The sequence below is a fragment of the Oxyura jamaicensis genome, chromosome 4 (genome assembly GCF_011077185.1).
Source record: "Oxyura jamaicensis isolate SHBP4307 breed ruddy duck chromosome 4, BPBGC_Ojam_1.0, whole genome shotgun sequence".
Classification (NCBI taxonomy): Eukaryota; Metazoa; Chordata; class Aves; order Anseriformes; family Anatidae; genus Oxyura; species Oxyura jamaicensis.
This window is the reverse complement of record NC_048896.1, coordinates 15,517,548-15,540,247: the sequence shown is the minus strand read 5'-3', so window position 1 is coordinate 15,540,247 and position 22,700 is coordinate 15,517,548. Positions and strand designations below refer to the sequence as shown.

The 22,700-nt window shown below is 45.5% G+C and overlaps 2 long non-coding RNA genes across 3 annotated transcripts; both read left to right on the top strand.

Annotated features, from left to right (window-relative positions):
* Positions 1 to 2,898: 2,898 nt before the first annotated feature.
* Positions 2,899 to 17,893, top strand: LOC118166290. 2 transcript variants are annotated; one of them, XR_004750426.1, is made up of 3 exons: positions 2,899 to 5,726; positions 6,237 to 6,346; positions 17,739 to 17,893. It is a non-coding gene; the product is annotated as an uncharacterized LOC118166290 (long non-coding RNA). The 2 variants fall into 2 exon arrangements; XR_004750427.1 differs by lacking the exon at positions 17,739 to 17,893 and adding an exon at positions 6,559 to 6,608.
* Positions 17,894 to 18,227: 334 nt separating this feature from the next.
* Positions 18,228 to 21,139, top strand: LOC118166289. The gene is made up of 4 exons (XR_004750424.1): positions 18,228 to 18,257; positions 19,242 to 19,455; positions 19,568 to 19,701; positions 20,320 to 21,139. It is a non-coding gene; the product is annotated as an uncharacterized LOC118166289 (long non-coding RNA).
* Positions 21,140 to 22,700: the final 1,561 nt, after the last annotated feature.

Genomic DNA, 22,700 nt, shown 5'->3' with positions numbered 1-22,700 from the left:
GAATATTTCTGAAATAATAAGTGGCACGGAGGAATTTTGTATAAAGCTGCAGTGTGTTGGGATGCAGACCCAGTACTTTCCAAGGAAAACTCCAGCAAACAAAGGTCAGTGGTTTAAAAAGATCCTGTCAGAACGCCACTTCTCTGAAGGCTGTTTTTCCAACCTTCAGTCGTGGTGGTTTCAAGTTGTATTACAGCTAAGGCAGCCTTCAGCACGGCAGAGCTGCTGAAGCTGCTGTTTCACATGCGCAGTTCGTGCCTCAGCATCTGCTGAGCACCCAAACTGAACGGTCCCGAAGCTCAGCTCTCTGAACCTCCGTCAGCAGGCTCTGAGCAGCTAGGGCTCTCGCCCTGCTTCTCAGTGGCAAGAGGTATGAGCCTTACGGGCTTTAAACTGCTGCTTCCTACTGGCCCCTCGGAATTAAATCGCTTAACGCGGTAATTGGCATGTCCTCGTTGCCCGAAGCCTTAACGCTTTTAATGATGTCCGAACAAATTAGCTGTTAAGCAAGTTATGAAGCAGCTCAGTGGGAACTGACTTGGGTAAGCTGCGGATCAAAGCGCGAAGCTGTAAAATGAGTCCTGAAGTGCTAATAACTTCTAATAACTTTAAAAGAGAGAGAATTAAATTGTGGAAAGGTTGGCTGTGTCATATTCTGCTGATTTAGAGAGGAGCATAGTTGGGACGCATTGCTGTTTGCATTTTGACTGGAAGAAACTAGTGAGAAAGCATCAAACTAGCACGTGTGCTTTAAAGGTGTTCAGAGATAAAAGCGAACCAGTTAGGGTGGAGCTATTTTCTCTGCACAGCTCCCTGAGAGACAGTGCAACGTGTTGTGCTTTTCTAAATTCCTGGTTGCCCTCAAGGTGCAGCACCAGGGGCATGAGGTTGGATCTGACCTCTCCCGAGGAGCAGCTGAACTTGAGCAGAGCCACTGCCAGCAGCGTGTTTACCCGGCTGTGCACGGGGACTCGGCTTGATCTGAACAACTCAAACCCTTAACAGTATGTGCAAAATGAGAATCCAGCTGGTTCCTTTGTCGTACGCGTTCAGAAAGGAGCATCCTCTTCTTATATTCTCAGTAGATTTGCTGCAGTGCTCAAGGCACAAGACACACACAACTTTCCGTCCATCCCTCTCCTCTTCCCTGCTGTCTCAGAAACTGGTGTGGGTTTTCCTTTCCTGCCTTAATTCTTCTTCATCTGCTTTCTTGTCCTTGCTCCCTCTAGTGTTCTCGTGTTGGTGCTGTTTTGTTCTGCTCTGGGCCAGGAGATTTAGTATTAAACTGCTTTATTTTCCCTGCGCTTTGCATAACGTGGGAATGACATCACCCTACCTGTCATGCCCCTCAAAAAGAAAAATAGCGCTTAGTCTCTGCAACCTTACTTCACCTCCTTATATCACCATAGCAGCGTGCCACTGCCAGCCTTTCACAAACCTTAAGGCCAGCTTAAAATTCATTCGATTTTCAAAAATAAGCCTGTATCTTTTTGATGGTTTCCAAGCCTTTGCTTTATTCCCAGTTCCTGGTTTGGGTATTTCTTCTAAATTTTTCTTTCAGATTCAAGGAGCTGGGATGTTGGGAATAACGTAGGGTATGACGCTTGGGATTTAGAGCCGCCGGATCTGGTAGCTTCACAGCAACAGTCATTGCACCCAGATGTTGTGCTAGTTTGCTCCAGACTTTGATTTACTCTAGCTGCAAGAGCTTGCTTAGTGATGAGATGTATCGTCCTGCTTCTTAGTCAAAAATTGGGAAATATGAAAGGGAACTGGAGATCTCCGTATCGCTAGATCACTGCTGTAGAGAGAATTTGTCATTAAGAACGGGGCCTCCTCTTTACACTGCGTTGAAAGATTCTATACAGATTTTTTTACTGAAACTTAACTGGTATATATGCTGTAGAAATGTGTGTTACTTTCATATATATCTCATTTCCATGAGTGTCTGCATGCTTTGCGCACATATATATTTCAAAGATGAGAAAATATACTGAGCTCTCCTTTTTAACAAGGACTCCAGATCTAGAGACTAAATTCTTTCGACTTCAGGGCTTTTTAGTCGCTGTTTAAGAAATGAAGTTGGAACATTTCAAACAACCCTCTTAAAAAGTGCAGAGTCTTCGTTCATTACTGAAAACGAACTGACATTTCAGGTGTTCAGAAAGAAGACTCTGTAAGAGCAAAAACGGAGCTTTTGTCTTTTAGTTCAGGAATGGTCCATTGCTTATCTATACTATATAAGAGAAGCAAGGCAAAGAAAAGAGCCTGAATTCCTGTAGCATAAGTGTAGTCTGTGTATCCCTGGCACTACAGTGATAAATGTTTTGAATTAGACCGGCATACGGTTCTCTCAATAGAACTAAATTTAGTAATAACGAATAAATAAATACAGGTTATAGTCAAATGTTTTAAAACAAGTCCAGCAAAAATCATCAGATGTCGCGGTCCTCTTCGGGGACCCCTCAACACCCTTGTGTTGAATTCTGACGTGATCTTTGGTTGGGATTCAGGTTTATAACTACGAGGAGAAATCCCTCCTGACGCTGGGTAGATTTGGAGGCAGTTGGCCTGGGATGAGGAGTCCTCTGCTTTTGCGGGACCACCGAAGCAGAGGAGTTTCCTTCAGCGGTGCCCGTTTGCACGTTACGTGGAGGGAAGACAGGAGTTTCTTCCTCAAGTTCCCAGGAGTGCATGAGTGGGTGAGTGACGGCTGAACACCGAGTCCGTGGTGAGCTACATGTCTGCTGATTACCACCTTCCTCCGCTCGCCCTTCCGACAAGCCATTTCCTGAAATCTGTTTCAGGGAGTTTGCATTTTTGTCGCTCCGCGTTAGGCTGCGGTGCGGTGCGGCGCGTCCCCTCGTGCTGCAGTTGGTCCTGCTGTCCGGAATGGGACACTGCACCTTGGGACGTGGCGTGGTTATTGGGGAATTTAAGTCATCAGGCTTCCTCCAGCACATCTTTCGTATAGCATCGCCAGCTGGTTGCAGAGCTGGCTGCTGGGTGCCCCCTGCAGCACCAGGGAGTAGAATAAGCGATGCAATGCCCCATCTTGAGCAAAGCGATCATTCTCCGGGGATACTTGGGCGTATTCCTTCTAGCTCAATGGAGCAATCTTTCTGGGTGGTAGACACTTCTTCACACGCACAAAAAAAAAGAAGAAAACCAACGCTTTTGCTAAAAGCCCAAAATATTTCCGTATAGCATATGGCGCCCTAAGATAGGAGTAAACTTGCAGCATCCGCTTCTGTCTGGCTTCCCGTGTTATGTTAAAGGTGTTGCTCTGGGATCTGTAGTGTAGAAATGGAGTTGCTGCGGGGCATGGAAAGTGTTTCATTTGCGCCCAAGAGAAAAGCAGGCACTACACAGCTCCTTAGAGGCTGTGTATCGGATGAGTACCCTGAGAGTAAGAGCCCAGCTATGATGATCCATGTGGGAAGGTTATTCCTAATCAGCTGTGCCAGGTAAAGCAGCCCACTCCTGGTAACCCCCATTTTTGTGGGTGTCTCCAGGATGACCTGAAGATGCATTGCAGCAGGCCAGAAGGTGAGAGGGACTCTCGTGTCAGAGTACAGAAATACCAGCAGTGACCCAGAGCTGTTCCCATGTCCTGGCCTGGGAAGAAGAGCTGCTGGGAGCAAGCTGCTCTGGATTCCTGATGTCAGCTGGTGGGTAAAGAAAAATTCCAGTCCTTTGTTCTCCTTTCACAAGGTTTTTACAGCAGTGCCTATTCTACAGAGTCCCTCCTAATTTACACAGCTGAAGTGTGAGGAAAGCCAAACTGCTCATGGCTATTCGGTGAAATTACCTAACTAGTAACATAGGTGCAGACTGGATTATTTGAACTGCTGCCGTTTACACGTGGTCATACATTGCAGAGAGGTTCCGTGGCACGTGGGAATGGCATGATGTTGCTGAGTGCAGCCTTTGCTTTTTCAGTGGAAACTCTTTTTCCTGTAGGGTGGCTCTATGCTCTTTTGGGCACCGGGGAGCAGGTTCTGGAAGAGCAGGCAGTCCAGATCGCACCGAGGACAGCGTCTGTTCCAGGCCTGACTGTGCAGCATGCGTGGGTTTGTGCTCGAGCCGAAATAACGTGCGTTTTGCCGATAATGGTCCGTGCCCTCTCTGCTTCCCAACAGCTGGCTGCCAGAAGGAAGCACGCGGTGAAGTGGCACCTGCTGAAGCACGGAATGACAGTCATAATCCGGGAGTGTCTCATTATCTGATCAGCAGTAATACATATTTTCCTCTCATTGCTGTACCCTTCAGGAACATGGCTAAATACAAGGTGCCTTACGAGTTCAGGGGGGCATTTTCAACAGTGCTGATGGCGCCAGCAAAATGACATTATTGAGATATGATTGCAGAATCCTGGCAACAGGAATGAAAAGCAGCAGAAGTGCTGCTCCTTTTGTTCTACCCAAATGATACCAATCACTGGCCGTGCTAATGGTACCTTCAGAGAGACGTGCCAGTCAAAAATCAGTGGCTTTTTTTGGCGTGTGCATTCCTAGAACGCTTTTTGCAATGTGACCATAGGGGGTTGACACAAATTACCATACTGCTAGCACAGCTGTCCTACATAATTTGTTGTTGCGTAAAGTTATAATTAACGATTTTAACAAGTACCAAGGCAGGCACGTTAGGAATCCGCACTACAGAGCTTCGGGTTCTTTAATAAGGCACATCTGTTATAAATTATATGGAGGGTTTTTTTTTGCAAGTGTGCTAAACAATGCTGGGTTTGACCACTTGCAGAAAGATCTTAATGGGATCAAACCTGCTTCAACAACTGCCTGAGGGCCTCGTGGCTTGTGCATCACACCAGCTCTGGCAGGACAAGCTTAGCCGCCGTGGAACGGGATGGTGTTGGGTAAGGAGCTGAGGTCAGCCTTGTGATGCAGCAGTAGTTGGTCAGAGTGGTTGTTGCTGGCTTTGTGGCGGTACTTGTGAGGAAAGGTGTATCCTAGCTCCCCCGCTGCACCCAAAGGACGCTAGGAGCATGCGGAAAGAATAAACCTGAACTGGTATTACTGGAACTCTAACTGGAAGCTCTGGGTGAACCAGTATGATGGCAGCCGGGGGATCCATAAATCAAGCAGGCCCATCTAGAAAAGAAGACACTTGCTGTTTCCCCTTATTCACTCATTCCTTGAAAAATATTGTCATTGGTCACTGAGTTATTTTGAGCTCTGAGAAAGTTCTGGGTCACACCCAGGATGAGCACGTCACGCCTATTGATACACAGCTTGCGCTCTAGAAAACCTAGAGGAGGCTGCAGGAAGGTGCAGAAGCGGTAGGTGAACCAATATTTACAGTTTTTCCTTTCTCATCTGCTTCTTGAAAATAGCACAGAAGAAAGGAGCTGCATAGAGGGAAGCTGTATGAAGTTAATCTTTTTGTTAACTTAATGTTTCCTCTTACAGGGTCTGCCAAATACAGAGGAAGGGAAATCAGACTTGTTTAAAACAGTTTTCTTCTTCTTTAAACAGAAGAAAACATCAATCCTGTGAATTTGGCATTATTTTCTGACATCTGAACTAGACAACAGAGAAATAGTGGAAGAAACTGTATTGATTTGGAGTGAGGCCAAAGTTCAGTGAATCAGGACTCAGAAGAGAAATGGAGAGGAACAGGTTACTTACCGTCACAGTCCAGCCATCGAATTTGCAGACCTTGGGTCTTCCATTCCCAAGACAACTGAGCACAATATTCTCAGTTGGGTAAGTCTCGTTGCTGCTGTTGCTGATTAATTTTGGAGTATGGTCTCCAGAGCTGCTGAGCTCTGCTCACCATAGTTATTCTGCTTGCTGATAGATCAAACGATCAATATTTTTGCTCCCCTGAGCCCTTCAGTTTGATCCCATATGAAAAGCATTTTTCTTTAGTCAGTAGGAACGTGGCCTTTGGCACCTCTAGCTGCAGCGTTGCTGCGATCCCTGGAATCGGGTGGGATGAGAACAGTAAGTGGTTCTGGGCAGAGCGCTGTAGAGCCCCCGTTACAGCACTTACGCGCTGTAAGCGATGCCACTGCAGCCCCTCATACTCTCCGTTGCCCCATGGGGAGGGAGGGAATGAGGCAGAAATGTCAAGCAGTAGCAGGTTGTTGCTCAGAGGGAAGAGAAGGTAAAAGTGTGATCTTGTGAAACATGTTCCAAAGTTCCTGAGAAAAGTATTCCGCTGAGCCTCATTGCAAACTGGCCATTAGCAGGATTACATCTCTACATCCACAGAGCAAATAAGTGGAACTGAAAGGAACGCTTTCAGAGGAAGGAGAATCACTCCCTGAACTGTTTTAGATGTTAGCAGCAGCAAGACACAAACAATGCAGACACGTTGAGAGGTAAGTTAAAAGCCTTTTGGTTCACCTTCAAGCACTTTGTTGTAGGGGAAACCAGCATGGGATCAAAATGTGACTTTTATACAGAGCTTGTTTACTCAAGCAGTGCAGAGCAGGAACTCCAGCTTGGTAGTGTCAGATCCACAGAACATTTTCATTTTTGATCTGTTCACTTTTATCTCAGGCAGTAACATACTCTTCTCTCATTCTTCCAGTCTCTCTGCAAAGCAGTTTTGCTGTCAGTGCATTAAAGGGGGCTGCTTCCAAGAGCAGATATAAAAGGGTGCTCCGCTGTGTTTGGGCAGAAGCAGGATGAAATAAAGGAAGTGTCCAGGGAAACAGGTGGCTTTCTATGCATCAGCCCTCGGACAGATGAGAAGTCCTAGTGAAAATTATGCAAGACAATGGTACGCCCCAACCTCCCAGTCGGCAGGTCTGCTGATTACATTTCTTTGGTGGCATGAGAGCCGTTCACTGCATCCCCGCAGCAACTGTCTGCCATCTACAGAGAGAATGGCAGCAGATGTTGAAAGGTCAGATGTGATTGTTGGTTACTGTTGCTGACACCTTTCATACTTGGAGACGTGCTACAGGATCACACTAATAACTGATGCTCCTTCAAACTGTTTCCCTTATCCTTTAACTTTGCTATTTCCTGCTTCACGGGAAAAGCTTCTAATACCAGGACCGATATCCTGCTTTTTCACAGATGGTTGCTGAGAGGAGACACCTGGCACTCTCTGGATCTCTTTGCATTGCTCAGATAATATTAATTACAGCTCCAAGGGAAACAGCCACCTGCTAACCTTTGACTTGATACTGTTTGCATTACGAATGGCATGGAACACAACTCTTTCTCTGCAGACGCACAGTTTACCCTGCTGAGAGTAATTCATTGCCACTTTCCCAATTTCCGGATACTCCATTAGTGCTCGTGGGGCCGGGCACGGGGCACTCTTGCTGATTACAGCACAGGGAGAGTGTCAGGGCTTGTGCCTGCCGTCTGCTGCTTTGCTCCTAGCTTGACTTGCCTACCTTTACAAAGGTGTCACGAGGCTGAGTGTATTGATGTGCAGAAAGCACACCACTTTGTGTACTGAGTGCTTTGAGATCACTGCGTGAAACATGTATTTTATTCATTTTTTTTTTTTTTTTTTTTTTTTCCTGTGCTTTAGAAGGTCTTTTTTACTCTTATCCAGAGCCAGAGAGCTAAATATTTTCCCAGCTTCTTCTCCAGTCCTCTTGTTAACAGCTCCTTCCTCTGCAACCACAACTTCCATGGCAATGACCATGGGGCAGGGGGGAAGCAGGGAAAATGAGGAGGTTTAAAGAGATTTAGCACACTGAGCAGAGAGAATGAGCATGGCTCTATAAAACGATCGGGCTCATTACGATTGCCCAAAACACTTCTTCCCCTTCTCCACACCCTTGCTTCAGCTTTCTCCACATATTTTCTCAAATAATTTCTTGCATTTACTGTACAGCTATAATTGGCTCCCGTTAGTACCTCACAACGATTATGTATGTATTCTCCAAGGGGAAGTTACTGTCATCTCATTTGGGAAGGGCTTAATTTATCTGTAGCAGAGGATGTTTTACTGATCTACTGGAGGTATTCGTGTGACTGCATTTGTCTCTGCTGCCTGGAGCCGGGCACTTTCCCCCTCCCCAGCAGTGACATTGGACCACCCAAGGGATTTATCCTAGTGAGTGCAAATCAAGTAAATGCTTAACCTAGGTTATATTCTACTGAGAACCTACACGCAAGATCAAAAATTGTTTTCCCTTTCTCATTCCTGCAAAGTCAGATTGTTTCTTAGGCAGAAGGGGAATGCGGAGTGACTCACTGATGTGCAAGACACAGCCAGAGACTTCCAAGTCACAGTTATGGGTCCGAGGGAAAGCTGCATGCTTCAGAGCTGTATTAATAGAATTGAAAAGGTCTGGAATGTGTTGCCTGCTCAGTTTTGCTGCATGTGGCTGGGAACCAGAAGTTGGCAATACCTCCAGGCTAGTGGTATCCTCTGGGATGTCAGTAGCTGATCTGTTTGGCTTCCAGACGACCTGTGGGTTCATCGCAGTTACTCCCTTTTGTACCAAGGAAGAGCCAGAATCTGAAAGAAAGGTGACTCCCTCTCTCTTTTTTATATATTTTATTTATTATTTCCTTTCAGGACTGACTAGATAGGGCTTTAGATGTCACTCCATATGACCAGGTTAGAGGAGATGACACATGCCTGTCCCTCTGGACTCCGAAGGACGAGCCAGCTCATTTGGAATGTGGGAACGTGCTGTACATGTAGGCGGAGGAGGGCAGCAGCATTCAGTGTATTCCCCTAGCTAGTTTTAAAAATCAGGAAGGGAGTTTCATGAGAGATTTGATCCAATATCCTGTGGGTAGCTCTTGGATTCAGGTGTTCTGGGACTCTCTGAATTTTGGCTTGGATTCTTGGTAGCAGAGGATGAGCTGACCATCCCCGAGCGCAGCACAGAACTGCAGTCTGCTGGACATTTCTGGTCTGGGACATTCTCTGAAAGCAAAACCAAGCAATTTCTGCTCCTCTGATGTTTTAAAGGGGGGGCGATGAAATGCCAGCTCCTCTGCTTAGCATCAGGCCTCCTTTCAGTACCACAGCAATGACAGTACCATTTTCAATGTGCCATCCCTCGCCGGGCTTGCACAGAGAGGGGTTTCTGAGGGCTTAGTACCACGTTAATGCTTGCTCTTCAAGACACTCACAGAACTGCTTTCACAGCCACCTTACCCCACATGCCGGTTCCTTGCTGTCTCATCTGCTAACAAAGTTGCTTCGGTTATGAAAATGGCTTCAAATACCAGAAAAAAGTGGAGCTCTTTGATGCTCTTGTTCTCCCTGAAGGGGTACTTGTCCTGGAGTCACCTTTTTTCTTCATTCTTCCTCTAAAGAGAAGTACTATCCCACGCCCAGGAGCTTCTCCTTGATTCCACCTCCTGATGGAAGCATGCTCTTAGAAAGATTCCTGCCGAAGAAGCTGTTCTCCTCTAGAAACTGGTGATTCAGCTACACCAAACTGCTTCACGGGGACAGCTACTTCTACAAAACTTTGCAGCAAACAAGCAAACGTTCAGACATCGAAGAATTCCTGGTGCTGTGGGTACCGGTGTTACACCCTGGCACACTTAGAGACTGCTTTTTCCCTTCTTGGTGTCAGAATGCAGTATTTCTGAAAACAATAAGGCCAGAACTTAGCAAAGTAAGGCAGCTCAATGGGTCCGTTCCCAGATCACCTTTTTTGAATGAATTTGTTTCCTGAGACGCTTCAAAACTTCAGTTTTCTCTTCCAGTCTGGGACAGAAGAAAGTTTGTGGAACAAAAATTCTGAAGTTCAGTCGTTTCTCAGCCCTCAACTTCTATTTTTCAGTCCTAGATTTTTAATATATCATATTTAAGTGAAAAGAACAACAACAACAGCAACAAAACTTGGAGAAGTATTTCTAAAGCTCCTCATGATCTTTCCCTGTTGTATCCCTGTCCTCCCCTATACTCTCATCCATCATCTTCCCTTGCTATGCTCTAATTATAGATGCCTTGAGGCAAAGACCTGCCAATGTTTCTGTCAGCGAAGTGCCAAGCACCTCTATGATGCTTTACAGATAATCATAGAGAATGCATATGTTGTGAAATGTTGATTTCCCCCCCCTCCTCCTTTTTTAAAAATATGTATGCCGTGTCAGGCAGAATTAAATTTCAGTGTGCCATCCTTCTTTCAGTCAGATGTTAAATTAAGTTCCTTTTCCTCTGTCATTCTTGCTTCTGGCAAATGAGAGACAAGGGCCCCTCTCTCCTCTTCTTCCCACCTCTAATAGTTTTGATTCAAACCCTTGCAGCTCAGGTACCAGTCCTAGTCCCAACAAAATAATTTGAATGCCTGAGGTATGTCAGAATAAGGGACAGTCGCCTCAAATATCCCTTGGCCACCCATGTAGTCTTTGTGTTTAATGAATTTCCAGTTACTACTACCTACAGTGATGCCAAGTGAGAGGCACCGCCTTTAATAAGAGGCTTTATAACTCTCCCTGTCTTTATGTAGAACTCCTCAAGAAGTGAGCACACCCAGCACCAGCACCGTGCAGAGGGAAAACCATGACAGATCGTCTTCTGTGCTTGTACAAGCCTGGTTTCCAACCCCAAAGCATCTCACGGGTTACCAAGTGCCGCAGAGAGTGCTGCTCCTACAAAAGCTATCTTCTCAACTTCCCCCTTCTTCCCTGAACAAGTTATTCATCATTAAAATGGGGTCAACTGCATGAAGTTTAACAAGGCCAAGTGCCGGGTCCTGCACCTGGGGTGTAATAATCCCAAGCAGAGCTACAGGCTGGGAGATGAGTGGTTGGAGAGCTGCCAGGCAGAGAAGGACCTGGGAGTGATAGTGGACAGTCGGCTGAATATGAGCCAGCAGTGTGCTCAGGTGGCCAAGAAGGCCAATGGCATCCTGGCTTGTATCAGAAATAGTGTGACCAGCAGGGCTAGGGAGGTGATTGTCCCCCTGTACTCGGCTCTGGTGAGGCCGCACCTCGAGTACTGTGTTCAGTTTTGGGCCCCTCGCTACAAGAAGGACATGGAGGTGCTTGAGCGGGTCCAAAGAAGGGCGACGAAGCTGGTGAGGGGCCTGGAGAACAAGTCCTACGAGGAGCGGCTGAGGGAGCTGGGCTTATTCAGCCTGGAGAAGAGGAGGCTCAGGGGCAACCTTATCGCTCTCTACAGATACCTTAAAGGAGGCTGTAGAGAGGTGGGGGTTGGTCTGTTCTCCCACGTGCCTGGTGACAGGACGAGGGGGAATGGGCTAAAGTTGCGCCAGGGGAGTTTTAGGTTAGATGTTAGGAAGAGCTTCTTTACTGAAAGGGTTGTGAGGCATTGGAACAGGCTGCCCAGGGAGGTGGTGGAGTCACCATCCCTGGAAGTCTTCAAAAGACGTTTAGATGTAGAGCTTAGGGATATGGTTTAGTGGGGACTGTTAGTGTTAGGTTAGAGGTTGGACTTGATGATCTTGAGGTCTCTTCCAACCTAGAAATTCTGTGATTCTGTGATTCTGTGAAAAGCAAACAGGCCCTCAGGAGACTCGGGGCTTCTCATCACCGGACGTGTCGGGATCGATCTGCCCCCAGGGCTCTCGGCGGTGCAGGGTGGCCAGCTGCACAGGCCCCCTGCTCGGCGATCAGCTGGAACGTAACGCAGCAGTTCCCAGAGAAGTCACTTACTGATTTATCTAATGGAGCAGTGGGGGATGGAAAAAACATTTCTGTGTGCCTTAATATAGAGGCAAGGGAGACAAGCACCAAGGTTCAGTGTCTGGAGGAGCTGGCAAAGCCTTTCCTAAGTGTTTGTGCGACGTTAGCGCTGGGAAGTGTTTGCAGAGGTCCCTGGTGCTTTTGCCTGCTTCTGCTTTGCAGATTGCCGGGGCTGCCGTTGTGCTATCTGCCAAAGTGCCTGCAGCAATGTGCAATCCCACTTGTGGTGATGTTGGCTCAGCTTGCAGCAGCATCCGTGGTGGTCTGTGCCTGTTGTGTCGCTAAATATGTAATATGCAGGCTCGCCAGCTGAGATTGGAATTGCTTCATGTCACCGTTCACTTAAGTCTGAATGCAGATGTTGCTGTTTGCCATAATGAGGTTTACCTTTTTCCCTCTTTGCTCCCTTCCATCTTGTGCCTTGTATGGCTTTCCTTTGCAACGATGACACGTTTCCGCGGTGAAATGACAATTCCTAGGGAAACAAATGGAAGGAAGGACTGAAAGATCTCAAATCAGGTGAGAAGCCCAGCGATGATAAAAGCTTCCTACGATACCAGCAGTAGCTTATGCATTTGTGTGCATTTGTGCCTGTGTGGGTGGGTATGGAAGAAAGGGAAAAAATCTTTGGTTTTGGAGTCTCAGGTCCTTTGCAACAAGATAATGATTTCAGGCTGAAAGCAGCATTTGACTGATCTTCTAATGGGATTCTCGGACAGAAAAGCTCCATTCAGAAAGGTGGAAATTAGAGATAACTGATAACAGCACTGACCCTGTATTGCATTAGACCAAAGCTAAGTCTTCATGAACACGGTTCTTTTTCAGAAAACTGAGTGTTGTTTTCTGCTTACGAATCTAAATATAGTTGTTCTGAATTCTCTTCATAGAAAGAGAAGAAACATTTATTGGCTTTCTCATTTTTTTTCTGAAGTCTGCTCTGCATAGATTTGCCTTTTGTCACCTGTCAGGAGTCTTTCTTGAAATCAGATGATTTATTCCTCTTTCCCCAGTAAGAACTTGGGAACAAGGATTTTTTCCTTAAGATCTTTATTGATTCAATAGTTTTGTATTAATATTACTGCGTTATGAATTAGATTGTACCCAAATATACTGGAGGAACTTTAAACAGATAGTGATTTGTACAGTTGTCATCACAGGTGTTTCTGTGGATATTTCCAGCTCTGCAAGGTTTGACTTTCCAGCTCGAGGTGATCCAGGAGAGTGACATTAGGAAGATCAAAGTAAGATAAAAATCCATATAGACATCAATTTTATTGCTTGCCCTTTTAAAAATAATTGATTAATCCCCTGATGTATCACCAACGTATCTTTGCCTCGCTGTTGGGCTACGTAGCTACTATCTGCCCAGAAGTCCAGCCCGTTTAACCACGTCTGCTGCTGATCTGCAGTCACGGTATAACTCCCAGTATCCTCAGAAGCTGATCTGAATTTAGGGCCATGTAGTGCTCCTCCCTGTGGAGCACGGTATCCATAAGTCCAAAAGATTCAGTGACCTGAGCATTATTCTGTAGAGTGATAAAGACACACAGCTGTTAAGTCAGGCAGCAAAATGAAAAGATGTGATGAAAGGCAATGATGGTCGCAGAGGAAGGCATCCAGTATCCCAGGAGAAGAGTCTCCTCCTGGGGAGGACATGGTGATTGTTCCTGGTGAGGGCTTAGTGAAATGACTAACGTCTATGCAGATTATTCCAACATTTTCAACTTCTGAAGCATCTGTCAGTGCTCCATTGCTGAAGACGGGGTGCTGGAGACAAGCATCTGGACAAAACGCTGGAGATGAGCTGTGAGCTCATCTAGTGAATCATTTCCTATAACTCTTTTTTTTTTTCTGTTAGACACTCGCTTTCCCTCAGATGAAGTTTTCCAGGTAGAAGCCTTTTGTAAGGAAGAGGTTTTGACCCATGAGGTCCAGGCCTGTGAAAGATGAATGTGATGGCATGAGCTCCTAAGAGGGACCAAAGGAAGGAGAAAAACCTGCTTTGTCTTCCATCTTATTCATGTTTTATCCTGCAGTCTTCCTGAGAAACTGAAATCCTGCTGGGCTGCAATTTTGGCAGAATTGTCACATGGGATTAGTGGAACTGGTCAATGTTGTCAGAGTTCTGCTTTTTATGATTTCTGTCATGGCAGTCTTCCAAATATTGTGGTCTGCCAAGAGGCCATTTAAGGTAGGAGAAATCAGCTTAAATGAGAAGAACGCCGTTGAATGGTAACTCAGAGAAGCTTCACCCCAAACGTCCTGTACAGGAGGGGCCATTCTGCCCCAGCAAACGGAAAGATGCACCAGGTTGACAAGGTAAATGGATGTGAATTCCATTTTGAACAAGAGAAGGGAGAAGAAATTAAGCAGCTTTCTTCTTTGTAGAGGTGTCCAGGTGCACAAACTTTTACGATCTTACTCCAAGAGAGAGTATTCGTGGTGTATATTCAGTTTGCAAATTGTGCCTTGAGTTTGTATGGCTAGTGCATGCCTCAAGGGTTTGAGATGTCAGCTGGGAAAGAAATTTGATGCTAAAATTACTTTTTAGTTTATTTTTATTTTTTTGTAATCTCCTTTCTTATTTAATAATTAAGGTTTAACCTTTTTCTTTGCTAGAATTAAACTATGTGCTTTCACCTTTAATCTGCTTGATGGTGAGTAAATTGAACTGAAGCTAGCAAACGCAAAACAGACCTCTTCTCCAGAGGAAACATATCTGTTTAGAACAGTAAATGTAGGAAGCCTCTCGATGTGTATCTGCCATTTGAGGTGAACCTGACAATTGAATACATTTCCTCCACTTCAAGAGTGAGTTTGAAGACTGGTACGAGCAGCTGTGGAGTGCTAGGGACAAATCTGTGTCAGTAGAGATTAATGACTCATAAACAGGCATTCTCCAGTCATCACAGTAAGCTGTAGAATTTCAAAGATAATTGATCAGAATACAAAATAGATTAAAATTAGTCCTGTATTTCAACAAAATACTTTGATTCTATATGAATAACAGCACAGCCAGCAAGGTCTTGATTTCTCGCGTGTGGTTTTCTGTGCCTTATACCCCATCTCATCACTGTGGTTTTTCTTTAAAACCTTAGTAATTAGATCCTACCTCATTGGGACTGTATGCTCTGCTTGTCTTCAAACAAGCTAGCAATAAACAAGACCTTCCTGCTGATTACAGTGTGACTCTGTGCTAACACCCTAATAAAATCAAGCAGGCAGAATAAAGGCTAGTAAAAGAACTTCACAGAGTTCTAGGATCTGTATGGGGTCTGTCTGCAGCCTTATTGCAGTAGCAGCGACTGGAGGGAGAAATTATATCCCCCTTGTTATGCCATGTCTGCCTAAACTGGAAGAATCTCTAACCAAGTGTGTCTCCAAGAAAAGAAATGTGTAGTTGTTGTAATTTCAGTGGGATAAAAAATTATTTCTGTGTATTTATGTGTTAGTAAATTATTCTGTGTATTTATGTGTTAGTAAAGAAGAACAAATCTGTACTGCTGGATGTGATGCAGTTTCAAAGGAAATTGAAGCTGGAAGATGCAAGTTAAGACCCTGAACTACAAAAATAGCTGTAGAAGCGAATACGTAATGTGACATTACACAAAAGGATTAGTGGGAGTGAGAGTAACGTTAAACTTTGCTCTTTAATAGGCAGTGTGGGACACAGTCACGCTGAAAAGAACCAGACTCAGATATTACCACTGCATCTTCATCTAAATGATGGACCCCATGCTTGTAGTTGAACAGAATCGCTCGTCTTTGAGTAGGGGAAAATTATATTCATCAGGTTGGCAGTTAGAGCACAGAACTGGATGGGTATCTTTGAAAAATGCCCTTGGAGCTCGAAAACACTTGGAAAAGCTGCAGTGACCTACTGATAATATTAGCTTAGAGCAACTACGAGCAATTTTTTCCCTTATGTAAAGAGGGAAACATGGATATTTGAACAATCATCTCCAGAGGTAAGAGACGAGAACTTTCAGGGTGTAGAGAAGCAAGCCAAGCAAGGACTCAGCTGTCATCCCTGAAGGCAGGACGCAGTGGTGTGATACTCGACTGCCTCATCAGGCAGAAGAGTACCCCACCATGTAGCTGGAAGGTTTTCTCTCAGCTGCAGACCCCCCTGGCTGCCTTTGATTACACAAGGATTGCCCCACAGAAAGGGCACTGCCCTCCTGCTACCAATTTCAGGGAAATTACCCTCAACAGACCGATGGACAGATGGAGCTTCATCATGCAGATGCATGGCAGTAATGGGCCTCCCTCGTCAGAGCTGGTGGAGAACCTCTATTAATGGTTGGAGGCACGGAAGGTGCTGCGCAGCAGATAAACAGACTCCATCCAGAAGCAGCAAGGCTCACTCAGGTACACTGGCAGCAGCTTACCAAGTAACGGCGAAACAAGAGCTTGTTAATTACAATCCTCTTAGCCTCGTGGCTGTCCCTTTGACCAGAAAGTAGGGATTTGCTCCTTCTGCATAATCCCTCTTCCTCCTTGCCAGTAAGAATTTCCAGTTACGCGTTGTTTGGGGAACAGAACTTAGAGACAAAATGTTCAGACCCGTGTCCCCCCAAAGCAGCTCTGTGTGTATGAACACACAGCAAGTTTCAGCTAGTTAAATCTGTTTCTAATTCTGTATATGAGAATGAGCTTAAATGCCAGTGGTGATGTAATGTTCATTTACATTTAGATTCTGTTTCTGTTTATTTTTATTCCTATTAACTGGATGTAGATTCTAGCAGGTTTTTTTTTTTTTTTTTATCCATCCAGGCTCTCTTTGATATGAACAGCTCATTTTTTACTTAAAGCCTGCCAAATTTCATGCCTTATTGATTCAATAAACGAAGAAGAATGACAGGTAGAAGGGGAAATGGATGTTTCCTCCCCAAGGGAAGGCTTATAAATTTCATATGAACTGTTTCTGCAGGAAATGCTTGCTCTGATTGCCACTAAAATGGCCCTGGAAGGAAGTTAGAGGGCATCATTCACTTCAGGTTTGTCCTGGATATGCATAGCTGGAGTTGCATTTTGGTTTTAAGATATGAAGTGCCTGTATGTCAGAGATGGCTTAAAAATAACTGGGAGTCTCTCATCTGCAGCCTCTCTCTGCGGTTCTTTGCTCTCGGTGCTGCTGAGTACTCTTGGCACTCCAGAGGACAGTCCTGGAGGTAGGAGCTACCAAAGCACACTGCAATTAGTTGTGTCATCTTCTACAAATAGGCACCCTCTAAATGCAGGAGTTCAAGTAGTTCCTCAGTCTCTTTGTATCCACAAAGCTTATGGCAAGGACAAAGGAGCCAGGGCATAAATTAGCAGATGGCATCTGGAAATCCGGACTCAGAAGAGCATGCCAGGGGATTAAGGCAGGGATCTGAGTGCTTCTGAGCATGGGGTTCATTTATTCTCCCAGGAAGACTGGGGAGATTTATCTTTAGAAGAAGCAGAAGTAATAACAGCTAGGGTCATCAGCAAGATTTCTCCAAGTACTTACTCCCATAAATATCCACTGGGATGACAGCGTTCCCTAATGGGGTGGTGTTGAAAGAGTTGCCAGAATAATTAGTTTTCTATTAGGATACACAAGACATTTGATGTCTCTCAAAACTGTTGTTCCAGGCTCTCCAAAGACACAAATACGCTGCTTATACTGGATGCGCCTACTTATATTTTCTTTAGAGCAGAGAGGTTTACAAGAGCCCTATTCTTTAATTTAAGATCCTGAGATAATTACATGACTTCAGGAGGCAAGAGACTCATTGTGCTGTGACTCAATCCAGGCAGGCATGCAAGGAAGAGACTAGACAAGGCACAGCTAATAAGAAAGCTCTTTATTGTACACAAAAAGTTACATTAAACTAGTGTTACAAAGGCTGCAAATGGAAGAACTCGGCAATCAGAAAATAGCAGAATGGAGGTTGGTTTTCCAAATGTAATTAGCCCTTTTGCCCATTTATACCTGTTAATTACCTGATCACATCTTTTTCCAGAGGACTCTTGTCTTGAGGTTAGGAATTGTTGCCAGCTTTATGTTTCGTGAGCTTACTTTTTAGCAGAGCACACAAACTGAGCGTGGCGATTGCTTTCCTCTCGCTTTTCTGCTGCGGCGAACTGTTCTTACAGTGCAAGGCTGCAGGGAATACCACACGCAACCATACACAAGAAACCCATCCTACAGCTTCCCACAAGTCTAACAGAGTAAGTATGGCTTTCTTTAATTTACTGGCAAGTAAATTAACTGCGGCTATGCGGTTCTGCTCCTTGTGCCATGCATACGAAGTGCCAAGCAGCTGCTGAGCAGGACAGCAGCCTTCTCAGCAGCAGAAGCCTTTTCACCTCCCTGATCTCAGCCCTCATCCGAGCTGAGGGGTGGGAGTGGAAGGCAGAGCATCTTTGCTCAAGGACTGTCTCCTTTTTGTCTGCTTCAAACGCCAGCTTGAGAAAATCAACTGTCTGCCTTTGATCCTTACAGATACCCTGTCAGGAGGAACGTCGCCTTTCATTTGATGATCGTTTTTGCAGACAAAAAAGGAGAAATGTGCTGTGTCTCCACTGTCGAAGAGCCAGACGTGAGCGGAGCAACCTGGATACGTGTGCGGAGGGGCCACACGCGGGGAGCCACACAGCCAACAAGGACAGCTGGTGTGTGGAGAGTCCCTGGGCCTGGTCCTCTTCTCTTTCCCAGTCCTACTCTTTGTAGAAACGGACCTTCCATTTTAGCCTAATAACGAGTCCAGAATGCAGCTTAATGAGTGCCAGCACTGTCAGACAGCAGACCTTAAAGTTTCCTCAGCCTTTCAACAGACGTGGGCAGACTTCTGGCCCTTTTGCCTGGAGCTTTGATTAAACTCTTGCTAAAGTTTCCCTTTGTTGATACGTTCCCTTTCAGGCAGAGGTGAAGAGTAGGGGGAAAAGCAGCCTATGTCTGAGGGCATGCAGGCTCCCATCTCCGTGCCTAATAACGCCGTGGAGATCTGAGCGACTTGTTGCCTTTCCCTGCTCGGTGTCTTGTCTGGCTGGGTCGTGTGGCTTCTGAAATGCCTTGCTTAGTGAGGGCACTGGCTGTGATGATTGGCAGCCGCGCCGTGTCAGAAGACCAGACTGCCTCAATCCACGGCAGGGAACTTTAAAGCCTTAGAAAGAGCAGAATCTCCACTGCTCACAGGAGGCCATTAATGATTTTCTGCTTTTTGAATCTAAGTTTAGGATGTACCATTAGGATCCCAGATAACCTTATCAGAGATGTCAAAAGGAGTTAGCAGCAAGAAACTCTCGCTGTTTGATTCCCGTGGGACCACAGAAGCAAAAAAAAAAAAAAAAAGAAAGAAAAGATGCAAATACAGGGGAAAACACTATCACGGGGAGGGCTCTCCTAGCCTCTGAAGGAGCATTAACAAGCATTAACAGATACTAGAAGGCAGGATGTTAATAACAGAATCTTGGTGTTTATCAGGCACTGCGGGGCGTGTGAAACGTCTGATCACAGTGCAGATAGTGAGGCCATGAGATGTGTTTCAAACTGGCTGCAGATTGTAATTAGCTTTTTCCCCTGCCTTTTTTTCCCCCTTTCCTCCTCCTGTTCTGATGTGCCACTCTCAGTACTTAAACATTTTTTTTTCCTGTCAGGATTCAGGAGTAAAGCGAAGCCATTCCTGATCTTTCACCATGACTAGTGGTTCCGGAATCTTGTTAATGTTGTCAGGTCTTATCAGAAAAACGACACAGACGTCTGCATCAGCCCTCTGCCTGCCAGTGGCTGCCACCACCCCGAAACATGGGGACAGAAGCAAGTGGCATCTCTGTCTGTTATCTTCAGCTAGCACAAGTCGTGACGCAAAAGGTGTGTTCAACTTTTCCCATGTATATTTCCTGCAGAACTTACACGGTGCTCTAAACTAATAGAAAGAGGAAAGGTGACTAATTCATTTGCAATTAAAGGTTTCTTCTTTCAGGCAGCCATCAACGTGAATTGCAGCTGCTGCTCCTCTGCGATCTGCTGCAGCTCGCCATGGGCCAAGCACTGCTTGGCTGCAGTCACAGCACATGTGAGAATGCCATTAGCATTGAATCCTAATTACCTTACGGGGTAAGTGCTACTGTGTAATCCTATCCTTCTTTCACCATACCTAGAACCCAGTTTTCAACCTATTTAGTGCTAGATTCTCTTCTTGCCACCCTGGATGATGAAGGAAGATAAAGATATGAGAAGAGAGGTTGGGAATCAGTGGACAAGAGCCTTCTAGGTAGCTTATTCCTCTGCCTGCTTAGTGGATTATGTGAGATTTCCAAGCTCCTGGGCTGCACCATGCCTCTTTTAAAAAGGAGTGTTTCACCCTGACCATGTTAGGGCAACCTCTCAGACCTGAGGGAGGTTCCCAGATACTTGTAGGGGAATCTGATAATAAACGATAGTCGTGAGTATCTTAATCAGGAGGCAGATAAAAACATTAAAGTCAGAATTCATGCAGGGTGGAGCTTCCAAAGCATGTAATGAATTGCTGGTACTTGTTCAGGAAGTAAGTGGCCTTGTTCACACTGTCTTTACTTCAGTCCATGAAAAAACAATTGATTTCCTTGGGTATTTCTGGGGAGGCAGAAACAGAGAAAATCATTTTTTTCTTCACTTTGTGCTGAAATGCATAATGAAGGCACTGAAGATTAGCAGTCGTGGAGGTTCTCAAAAACTCGTTCTTCTACCTTTTAGAACTGAAATAACATAACTGTACCTTGGCATCATCTCCTGATGTAAGGCAGCAGATACAGCTATTGAAATGTCTGCACACGTTGCAAGCTTCTCTTCCCCCGTCATCTGCCAGAGCTACAGCTGAGACCACAGGAGAGAAATGAGTTCAAAGCAATGCCTCACGTTTGTCTCCTTCTCCTTGTCCAGAATGATGACTGCAGCCTTTCAGCCCCTTGAGATATCTCAATAGCCAGTAAACCCTGGCGAAGCATTAGGACAGGTCCTTACAATGACACACTTCATCCTCAGACAGTAATAGGGCTGACGTTCGCTTATCTGCCCAGCCAAGACTGTCAGGTGGTGCAATACAATCAAGTCATTTGTTTTTGTTTGATTACAAAATGATTGGATCCTGATACAGATAGGATAAGAGCTGTAACGGGTCTAAAACCAACCTATTAAGCAGCCCACATCTAGCTGTGTTGTGATGGAAGGCTCCTTGGCAAACCCTGCTTTCCAGCATTTTGGACCCCCTTCATTTCGAAGCCAAACCCGTGCCCAGATGACAACTCCAGATACTATTTTTCAAGATGGTATAACATAGAAAAACAGCAGAGAGTAAAGCCAGCCTGAGAACCTTCCTGGGTCAGAGGAGTGTAAGCATGTATCGGTGCCCTGCGTGACCAACCTTGGATGGTGTGCTTGGGAAGGGAGAAGAATTCCCCTCTTTTAGCTGTGAAGTTTGCAATAAGGGACAGAGTAGCTGAGGAAGGGAAGAGGTATAAAATGGTAGGGATGGCACTTCTTATCAAAGCATGTAAAATAACTGTTTTCTACCCAAGCAAGGCCTGTGATGGTTTTACTCGAGTGGGCAGCCGAGCTCCACCACAACCGCTCTCTCACTCCTCCCCTCCTCAAAGAGGAAGGGGGAGAAAAGACAACACAAAGAGCTCGAGGTTTGAGATGAGAATGATTTAATTAAGGAAAGGGGAATGGGGAGAAAGAGAAACAAAAGAAACAACAAGGCCGCGCGGAAGCACAGAGAGAAAGAAAAAAAAGTTATTCTCTACTTCCCATCAACGAGCGATGTTCGGCCACGTCCCGGGAAGCAGGGCCTCAAAACGCGTACCGGTTGTTCAGGAGAGACCCTCCCCCATGAGAGCCCCCCTTTTATTGCTCAGTGTGACATCAGGTGTTATGGAATATCCCTTTGGTTGGTTTAGGTCAGCTGCCCTGGTGATGTCCCCTCCCCATCAATTGCCCACCCCCAGCCTGCTGGCTCTTGGGGGCCTGGAAGGAGTTCTGATGTTGTGCCAGCACTATGCAGCAATAGACATAACACTGGAGTGATACCAGTGCTGTTCCAGCTATGAGTGCAGAGCACAGCACTGTGTGGGCTGCTGCAGGGAAAGGTGACTCCATCCCAGGCAGACCCAACACAAGGCCCTGCAGAGTGGCTGTCTTCCTCCATTTTCCCCTTGACGTCTTCTTGTTATTCCTTTTGTCTCTTCAAAAGGAGACACTGGAAGAAATGTGCTGCGGTGCAAAAGTGTGCTGTCTACCCATGGTGCAAACAGCTGGTAGCTAAGAAATGAGATGCTCAGAGAGGCATATTAAAATACAGGGTGATTTTGATGAGCACTAAATTCCTTTTAGCGGATGGCATGGTTCTGTACACCAGATCTCTTCCCTTTGAATAGAAAGCAAAATATCAATCCTTCCTTTAAAAAAAAAAAAGGGTTTTAATTGTGCGAAAAATGAACATGAATGCCTCCCCCTCTTTCGTTTTAGGAAAAAAGACTGACTAGGAAACTAATTAAGTGGTTGGTTAACTTTATGCATATAAGTAGCTTCATTTGATTTTAAGTCAAGTTGCTGCGGCTCCCTATTGAAAGCATCAGCAGAAAGGCGGGCGACTAAATCTCCATAAAAATGCCGTTAATCTTGAGAAGACCTTGAATGGCTCCTTCGTTCCCTAATGGAGCCGTTCCTGCTCTTTTCTTCTCACAGTCTGTGAGGTACACGTTTGCTGGTGTGCCAGTAAAAATACAGTAGTTCAGGAAGAACCGTGGGCCTCCCTTGAAATAATAATCTGCAGCTCCCTCCCACTGAACAGAACTAGAAGGTGAGAGCGTGTTGTGAGCCTGCTGCTGGCTCAGCAGTGCAGCAGGTATACAGGGCAGTGGCAGCCCCTAACCCAGGTGAGATGCCTGCCAGGTTTTTTCAGTGGTACGTTTTAGAAAACAAGGATACAGCGTGTGAGATTACGGAGATTACACGGTGTCCTTCACGGCTGGCATCGTGTGGTTCCTTATGCAGGAAGACACAAACTTGTGCTCGTTCACCGTAAAGGGAAAAAAAGCTTTTCGTGCATTTAGGCCTAGGCTCCCAGCAGAGACAAG